The 7,872-nt window shown below is 46.1% G+C and overlaps 1 protein-coding gene across 2 annotated transcripts in view; it reads left to right on the top strand.

The window, feature by feature from the left end:
* EML1 (echinoderm microtubule associated protein like 1) overlaps positions 1 to 7,872 on the top strand; it is a 228,872-nt gene that overhangs the window by 45,809 nt on the left and 175,191 nt on the right. The window contains exon 1 of one of the 2 annotated variants that reach the window (XM_011991647.1): positions 255 to 1,313. The exons of the other annotated variant lie outside the window; for it this stretch is intronic. The gene's annotated coding sequence lies outside the window, so the exon portion shown is untranslated. Of the gene's footprint in view, positions 1 to 254; positions 1,314 to 7,872 lie in introns of those variants that run through there. 2 annotated transcript variants of the gene reach the window in all.

Below are 7,872 nucleotides of genomic sequence, written 5' to 3'. Positions count from 1 at the left end.
GAATCAATACTTGCTTTATTTCATATCTACATATAGCATTAACATAATTCTCATATTTTCTACTATATTTCACATTTCATTTGAACAATGCTCGTCTCAGTCCCTGCTAAATTGATTTTATGACCCATTAGTGGGTCACAACCCACTGTTTGACCCATGGTGCTCTGATGCTTGGCAGACAAGGAGCAGGTTCTGTGACTGTAAGAGCACCTTGAACGAATAAAATACAAGACTTTCTCCCTTCCCTGTCCATGGTTCAGAAGGCTTTGCATCTTGAACATCCTGGGTGCAGAGTGGTCACAGGCCATCCCCATAGAAAGGTTCCTACAGATGGGGTGCGTGACTGTGTTCTCTCCTCCTCCACACCCCTCTGAGGCTTACAGCCACCAAAGCCCACAGTCCTTCAGGGCTCAGGCCTCGGGGCTAAACAATGACTCACAGACTTTCACACCTCCCCACACACCCTGCACATGCCAACTTTTTGTTTTGGTAAATAAATACACTCAAAAGTAATGACCATCTACTCTGGCCATCATTATTTCATAAAAGCAAGGCTATTTTATCACCAATGCCAGATGCACAATCTCAGAATAAGCCGAAGTTCTGAAATTAAAATACATTTTATTTCATGACAAACTCCCTCTACATTTTCCTCACTATTCCGTAGACAGGCACTGGGGAGCCTCCCGCACAGCTAGGGCCACCGGAGCCCAGGCTGCAAAGACCCCAGGAGGTCCCAGAATCTACCTGCCTCAGGCCCAGAGAGGGGTGGACGTTGCCCAGGACCTGCCGCTGGAAGAGGAGAAAGGTTTTCCCGTTCTCCCCCAGGCAATTCTCCATCAAAATGCCGTCTGACTACAAAGAGGCAGGCACTTGCTTCCGGATCCCCTCTGCGCTCTGCAGAACTCCCAGGTCACGGAGCTCATTTCACTAACTGCAGCCGTCCCCCTGGGGCGCCCCGTCTGCCCTACTTGCCATCAGCCAGATGCGCAGGATCTTGTGGCTGAAAGCAGGAGCCTGGATAGGAAGAGGAGCAGCCAGGCTGAGGTGGGCAACGCTTCCCGTCCCTGGCCCTTCCCACGTCCTCAGAGACCTGGGACCTGAGACTCATTAGAGCCTGCATAATGGATGCCTCCTTCTCTCTTCTTGGAAAGCCCCAGCCCATCTTGCTTAATGGCCACGAGGGAAGTGGGATACCAGCACTCCGCTCATAAAGCCAGCCTCTGCCTCCCCATCTCCCCTTGGAGGAGGGGCGGCTGGGCGGCTCTCACAGGGGAGGCCTGGCCTCTTGTCTTCTGCTTCACGACAGCTGGGTGAGCATCTTCCCCCACTCCCTCCCTCAGTCTGTCCTACTGAGGGGCTGGGGTACTGGGCCAGGCGTGGGGGGTCTCTGAACCACACTTGGGGGTGGGCAGAAAGAGCCTGGGTCAGGAGAAGTGCCCTTGGCAGGACTCCAGGGGAGTCAGGGAAGGAGGGAGGATGACAGAGAGCTCCAAGCAAAGAGCAGAGGGGTTGGAGATGAGAAGCAGGAGTCCAGGCATGGGGGAACTCTCCCGGGCTCTAGAATGACTCTGGTCACAGCGACAGGGTGGCCTTGTGACCTCCACCCTAACCCACATCCACGCTCCTCACCATGCTGTTCTTAGGCACCTCTGGGGCTTGGCAGGGCCCAGAGTCAGCTGGAATACCCTGGTTTGACCATGGCAATTGTTAAAAGATGCAAATGTTTCTGTAATGCCCAGTATTTCTGTAATGTTGCCCTATCCTTGATGCCTCCCGAGTGTACCCTTTTTCCTTCCCCCACCCCCCTCCTCTGGGACTCCTCAGACCTCCCCATACCCACCCACTCAAGGGTTCATGCTTGGCCCGGCAGGGGCCCTCCAAGCCCCTGCTCTAGCCCTGGCCACATAGGATGCTGCATATTTTCAATAGCTCCACTGGGATAGGCTGGGTGCTCAGTGGCACGGCTGAGCGACGTGTGCACCCTTGAGCGGATGCCCGCCTGCTGGTGAGGGCCATGCTTGTAGTGCCCTGCAGCCCTAGGGGTAAGGGGCCATTTTCCCATGTCCATGTGAAGCCTTGAGTAGGGGAGAAGCTTAAGGAAGGAAGGGCAGAAGGAGGGGGTAGCTTGCCAGCATCCTCTTGAATGAGAATGAAAGTTGAGAGTGGAAATTTTAATTGCAAAACCCACTGACAGCTTGACTTTAAGGGAAAAGATGAGCTAAATTTAACCTAGCCAGTTAAAGAGCCAAAAATGCAATTTACTAATTAGCTTAAAATGGAAAGTAGTCCAGTGATCAGAAAAAAGCTTTTCTGTTTAAAAAAAAAGATACAAAATAGAGTTGATTCCTCTTTTCATACTGACATGCATTTGAATACTGTTATGTAATTAGGAATGCAGTTTGCTGGCGCACTGCCCAGGACACAGAGGCAGAGCATCACAGCCTTCGTGAAAAGTTACAGGAGCCTTGAAACAGGCATAAGGCTATGTCTTCAAGTCAAATCTGTTTCCTCATTACAGAGCATCCAGGAGGGATCCGATCTCTGTTCTCAGGGAGTGCAGAGCTCAGTAGGTGAACTAGGCAAGGCCACAGAGGACTGCCACAGACCTGGACAAGTACTAGGTACTGAGGCGTTCAGAGGAGGGAGATAGGGCCTATGGCAGGGAGGGAAGAGCCGGCTCCCAGAACACTGGCATTTGAGATGAACTTGAGAGGTGGTGACTTGGGAAATGTGGAGCAGCGGGAAGGGACACTTAAGATGTGTGATGGAAAGAGTGAGGCAGACCCAGAGTACAGCAAGTGCTTCACTTCACAGGCAAGTAGGCTGAGGCATGGACGGACGTGACAGATCCCACGCTAGCAAGGTTGACCCGGCACCATGATGGCAGGCCCATGGGCTGGGCTTACTCCTCATGCCGGGCAACAGGGAACCCAGGGGCTTTTGATCTGGAGAGTGATTGTGTTAGAGTTGTGTTTTAGAGACTGGCCCAGCCGCCATGTGGAAGTTGCATTTTCATGACTATGATATGTATTTTACTTCACATGATTTTTGCACCAATTTGAAAGGCGTGCCTAAGACATGCATACAACTTATTAGCTTCTTCTCTCCTTTGTGTAATGACAGTATTGGGAGAGCAATTCAAGGTCATTTCAAGGACCTTGAATAAAACATTTTGTAGATTCATCCAGGACCCATTATAAGAATATTAATAGTTTTGACACAAGAATAATATTTAGAGAAGGAGGATTTTCACAGCACAGTTTCATGATACAGTTTATGTTTATATTGTTCCAACTAAAACATGATTTTTCAAAACTAAGGCTATTTTTTAAGAATATTTTCCAGTATTTTAAAATGGTGCAATAAAATGTCCTACAAGAAAAAATGAAATCTTAGCAGGTAACACAGCCATTCATAGATTAAATATATAGAAGAGATTCTCCTCAGAGCCCTTACAGATGAAGTTGAAAGGAAGCAATTCTATTTGTTATAAATGGAGGAAATATCAACACCTGTGAAACTGGTCGGGCATGGGGCTCATGTCTATAATCCCAGCATTTTGGGAGGCCAAATTGGGTGGATCACCTGAGGGGTTGGGAGCTCAAGACCAGCCTGGCCAATATGGTGAAACCCTGCCTCTACTAAAAATACACAAAATTCCTGGCTAACTCGGTGAAACCCCGTCTCTACTAAAAATACAAAAAATTAGCCGGGCGTGGTGGCGGGTGCCTGTAGTCCCAGCTACTCGGGAGGCTGAGGCAGCAGAATGGCGTGAACCCAGGAGGTGGAGCTTGCAGTGAGCCGAGATCACACCACTGCACTCCAGCCTGGATGACAGAGCGAGACTACGTCTCAAAAAAAAAAAAAAAAAAGAAAGAAAAAAAGAGGCCGGGCGCAGTGGCTCACGCTTGTAATCCCAGCACTTTGGGAGACCGAGGTGGGTGGATCACGGGATCAGGAGTTCGAGACCAGCCTGACCAACATGGTGAAACCCTGTCTCTACTAAAAATACAAGAATTAGCCGGGCGTGTGGCGTGTGCCTGTAATCCTAGCTACTCAGGAGGCTGAGGCAGGAGAATTGCGTGAACCTGGGAGGTGGAGATTGCAGTGAGCTAAGATTCCTCCACTGCACTCCAGCCTGGGCAACAGAGCAAAACTCTATCTCAGAAAAAAAAAAAAAAAACAAAAACAAAAACCAAACAGTTCTACAAGGCTTAAGACAAAGAAGTTGCAGTTCCCTCCCCTCATTTCCCATACCACCCCTAGTGTTCTTCCCTCCTCCAGGAAGCAGTTACCACTTCCGAATATGTTATCCTTGCCTTTCGGTATGCCTTTACCTTTCTTTCTTTTTTTGTTTGTTTTTGTTTGTTTGTTTGAGAGGAGTCTTGCGCTGTCACCCAGGCTGCAGTGCAGTGGCACAATCCTGGCTCACTGCAACCTCTGCATCCCAGGTTCAAGCGATTCTCCTGCCTCAGCCTCCCTAGTAGCTGGAATTACAGCTGCTTGCTACCATGCCCAGCTAATTTTTGTATTTTTAGTAGAGACGGGGTTTCACCATGTTGACCAGGCTTGTCTCAAACTCCTGACCTCAAGCAATCCGCCCGCCTCGGCCTCCAAAAATGCTGGGATTAGAAGCATAAGCCACCACGCCCACTGCCTTTACCTTTCTTGAAATAACATGCATATACTGCTACTTCCTGATTGTCCAAGTCCAAGCATTTTTGTGGGGGGATTTGTTTTGTTTTGCTTTTTGTTTTGAAACAGGCTCATGCTCTGTTGCCCAGGTTGAGGCTTGCTGCAGTGATCCTCTCCCTTCAGCCTCCTGAGCATCTGAGACTGTAGGCACACACCACCATGCCTGGATAATTTTTGCCTTTTTATTTTATTTTATAGAGACAGGGTCTCACTATGTTGCCAAAGCTGGTCTTCAACTCCTGAGCTCAACTGCCTCAGCCTCATAAAGTGTTAGGATTACAGGAATGAACCACCAATTTGAAAGGCACCAATTTAAAAAGGTCTGGGACGGGCATTTTTTAACCTGCTAATGTTCCACCAGGAAGATGAAGATTTAGTTCTCACTCACATCGTTTACTCCATACTCACATGTGGATGCATACCCTTCCTCTTCCTAATACAGTCATGTCAGAATTTTAAAATTTGGCCAGTATGTGTTTATATTACTATGACTATGAAACACTACTCAAAGTTAAGCCATATTGTGTGATTGAATTTCCTTTCTTAGAATTTTTTTTTGTTTTTCCTGTAGTAAATTACTGTCTTCTATTTTCTATGTATCATTCACTAAGTTATCCCCAACTATTCTGCCTTATATGCAGATCTCTTTCTGACAGCTTTTAATTTCAGCTTCTTGATGGCATTTCTCCAGAGCCTCTGTTCTCCCACTGCAGTCTGGACTGGCTGCCTGTTAGCATGATTGTTACTGTCCATCTACTTCCTGGGAATTCCTTTTATTTCTCTCCTGTGTTGATTCCTTGTTTTCTGAATCCCATGTAATTTTTCTTGGCAACTCCCTCATTTTGGTGGAGCACATCCTGCAGTAGCTTCCTGAGAAAGGAGGCACAGAAGAGCTAAGTTTCTGAGATCTCGTGTGACTAGAAATGTCTTTATTCCACTTGCACACATGATTTGATGGTGCATCTGGGTCTTTAATTACAGGTTAAAACAATTTTTCCCTCAAAAATTTATTCTTTGCATTTATCTGTTGTTTTCTAGCTCATATCATTACTGTTTAGAAATCCAATGTCATTCTAATTCTTAATTCTTTGTCTGAGACTGTTGTTTCTCTCTGGAAGCTTTTTGAATGTTTTCCTATCCTCAATGTTCTAAAACATTTGGTGCATATAATATCTGATGGATATAACATTTGCTGGGTATAAATAACATTTAGTGGTGGTATTTTGTTTTGTTTTTCCTCCAATGTGCTGGGCACTCAGGCTCTTTCAATCTAGAAATTCATGTGTCATGTTTCTTTGTTTTGGAAAATTTTCTTGAATTGTTTCTTTGATGATTTCCCTTCCTCTATTTTCTTCATTTCTCTCTTCCTGAAACTTGTTATTCAGATGCTGAACTTCCCAATATGATATCCCATTTTTTTCTTCCTATATTCTGTGTAGCTTTGTCTTTTTAATTTTATTTTTCTGGGAGATTTCTCCAACTCTATCAGTAGACATTGCTGTGGGGATTGTATTTCTATGGCCATATTTTTAATTTTCAAAGACGTTTTATCATCTAATTTTATAAATAGCATTCTTGTTTCGTGGATGCAATAACTTTGACCTATTAGTATATAAATAATAGTTTTATTTCCTTCTGTTCTCTGTGTTGTCTATTTCCTCATACCCCCTCATTCTACCGTTTTTTGTGACTTTTATATTTTCTCAAATGTTCAGATTCTTGGCTGTCCATTCAAATCTTAGAGGGGGAACATTCAAACACTACCTGCAAGCCCTGAGTCTACAGATGAGACCTGTCAACAGGCGAACTTCACTCTATTTCCCAACCTGCCCAACCTCTAGGTCTTTCCACAAGACTTTGTTATATTCCCTAAGAAAGGTCCTTCTACTCTCTTGCCTGGACAGCAGACGCCTGGCTGCCAATTTTCTGCAAGCTGAGGGTGGGAAGGAGCTGGGGTGAGGTATCATCGTTCAGCATCAGGCTATCATTTATTTGCCATCTTCAGGATGCTTCCCCTCCCCTCTGGTATGCCTTTGTGTAGAGAACCCCTTGGTTCACCTATTTAACAGATTGAAACTCCAATCTTCACAGGGAGAGGAAGGAGACTGGGGAGGAATCTATCTGCTTCTGTCTTAGTCACCTTGGGCTGCCATAGCAAAATACCATAGACTGTAGACTGGGTGGCTCAAACAACAGAAATGTATTCTCAGTATTCCGGAGGCTTGAAGTCTAGTCAGGGTGCCAGCATGGTTGGTTCCTGGTGAGGGCTCTCTTCCTGGCTTGCAGACTGCCACCTTCTTGCTGTGTCCTCACATGGCAGAGAGAAAGCAAGAAATATATATCTCTCGCTCCCTTTTTATAAGGTCACCAATCCTAACAGATCAGGGCCTCACCCTTAAGACCTCATTTAACCTTAATTACTTCCTAAAGGACCCATCTCTAAATACAGTCACATTGGGGGTTGGGTTTTCAGTGTATGAATTTGGAAGGGAGCACAGTTCGATCCACAGCAGTTTCTTAAGCACACCCTCTTGTGCCCCTACCGTGAGAGGTACCTGGTCCTGCCCATTCCTAAGCCTTTGGGGGTTCTCTGTGGGGGAAGTAGGTTGCTCCTTGGCTGCCCACCCTTGCTGCCTTTGAGTTCAGCTTGTCTGGGGCAGATGAGACTGTATCTCCCCTTTTCCTATTTTCCAGTTTGAAGTGGTATGGAGGTTGTTTCTCTTCCATCCTCTGTCCTGTGGGTATGAGGAGCCGAGGCAAACTCAATACTCCAGGCACCACCTTTCCCTGGAAAGGCACTGATAGAGCTTCCTGTTAACAAGAATGCTTATGTTGCCAAGAAGTGGTCATGTGCTGCATCATGATGAGTGGGTCAGTGATGGACTGCATGTATAATGGTGGTCCCGTAAGGTTATGACACTGTATTTTTAGTATACCTTTTATTTGTTTAGAGATGTTTACATTCACAAATACTTACCATTGTATTATAGTGGCCTACGATATTCAGTACAGCAACCTGTCATGCAGGTTTGCAGCCTAGGAGCAATGGGCTGTACCATGTAGCCTAACTGTGTAGTGGGCTGTACCATCTAGGCTTGTGTAAGTCCAAGTGCACTCTATGATGCTCGCGCAACAATGAAATTGTGTAACAGCATAGTTCTTAGGACGTATCCC

Source organism: Mandrillus leucophaeus, unplaced genomic scaffold, assembly GCF_000951045.1.
Source record: "Mandrillus leucophaeus isolate KB7577 unplaced genomic scaffold, Mleu.le_1.0 Scaffold4, whole genome shotgun sequence".
Taxonomy (NCBI): domain Eukaryota; kingdom Metazoa; phylum Chordata; class Mammalia; order Primates; family Cercopithecidae; genus Mandrillus; species Mandrillus leucophaeus.
Note: the sequence above shows the minus strand (reverse complement) of the source record. Positions and strands in the feature narration are given on the sequence as shown.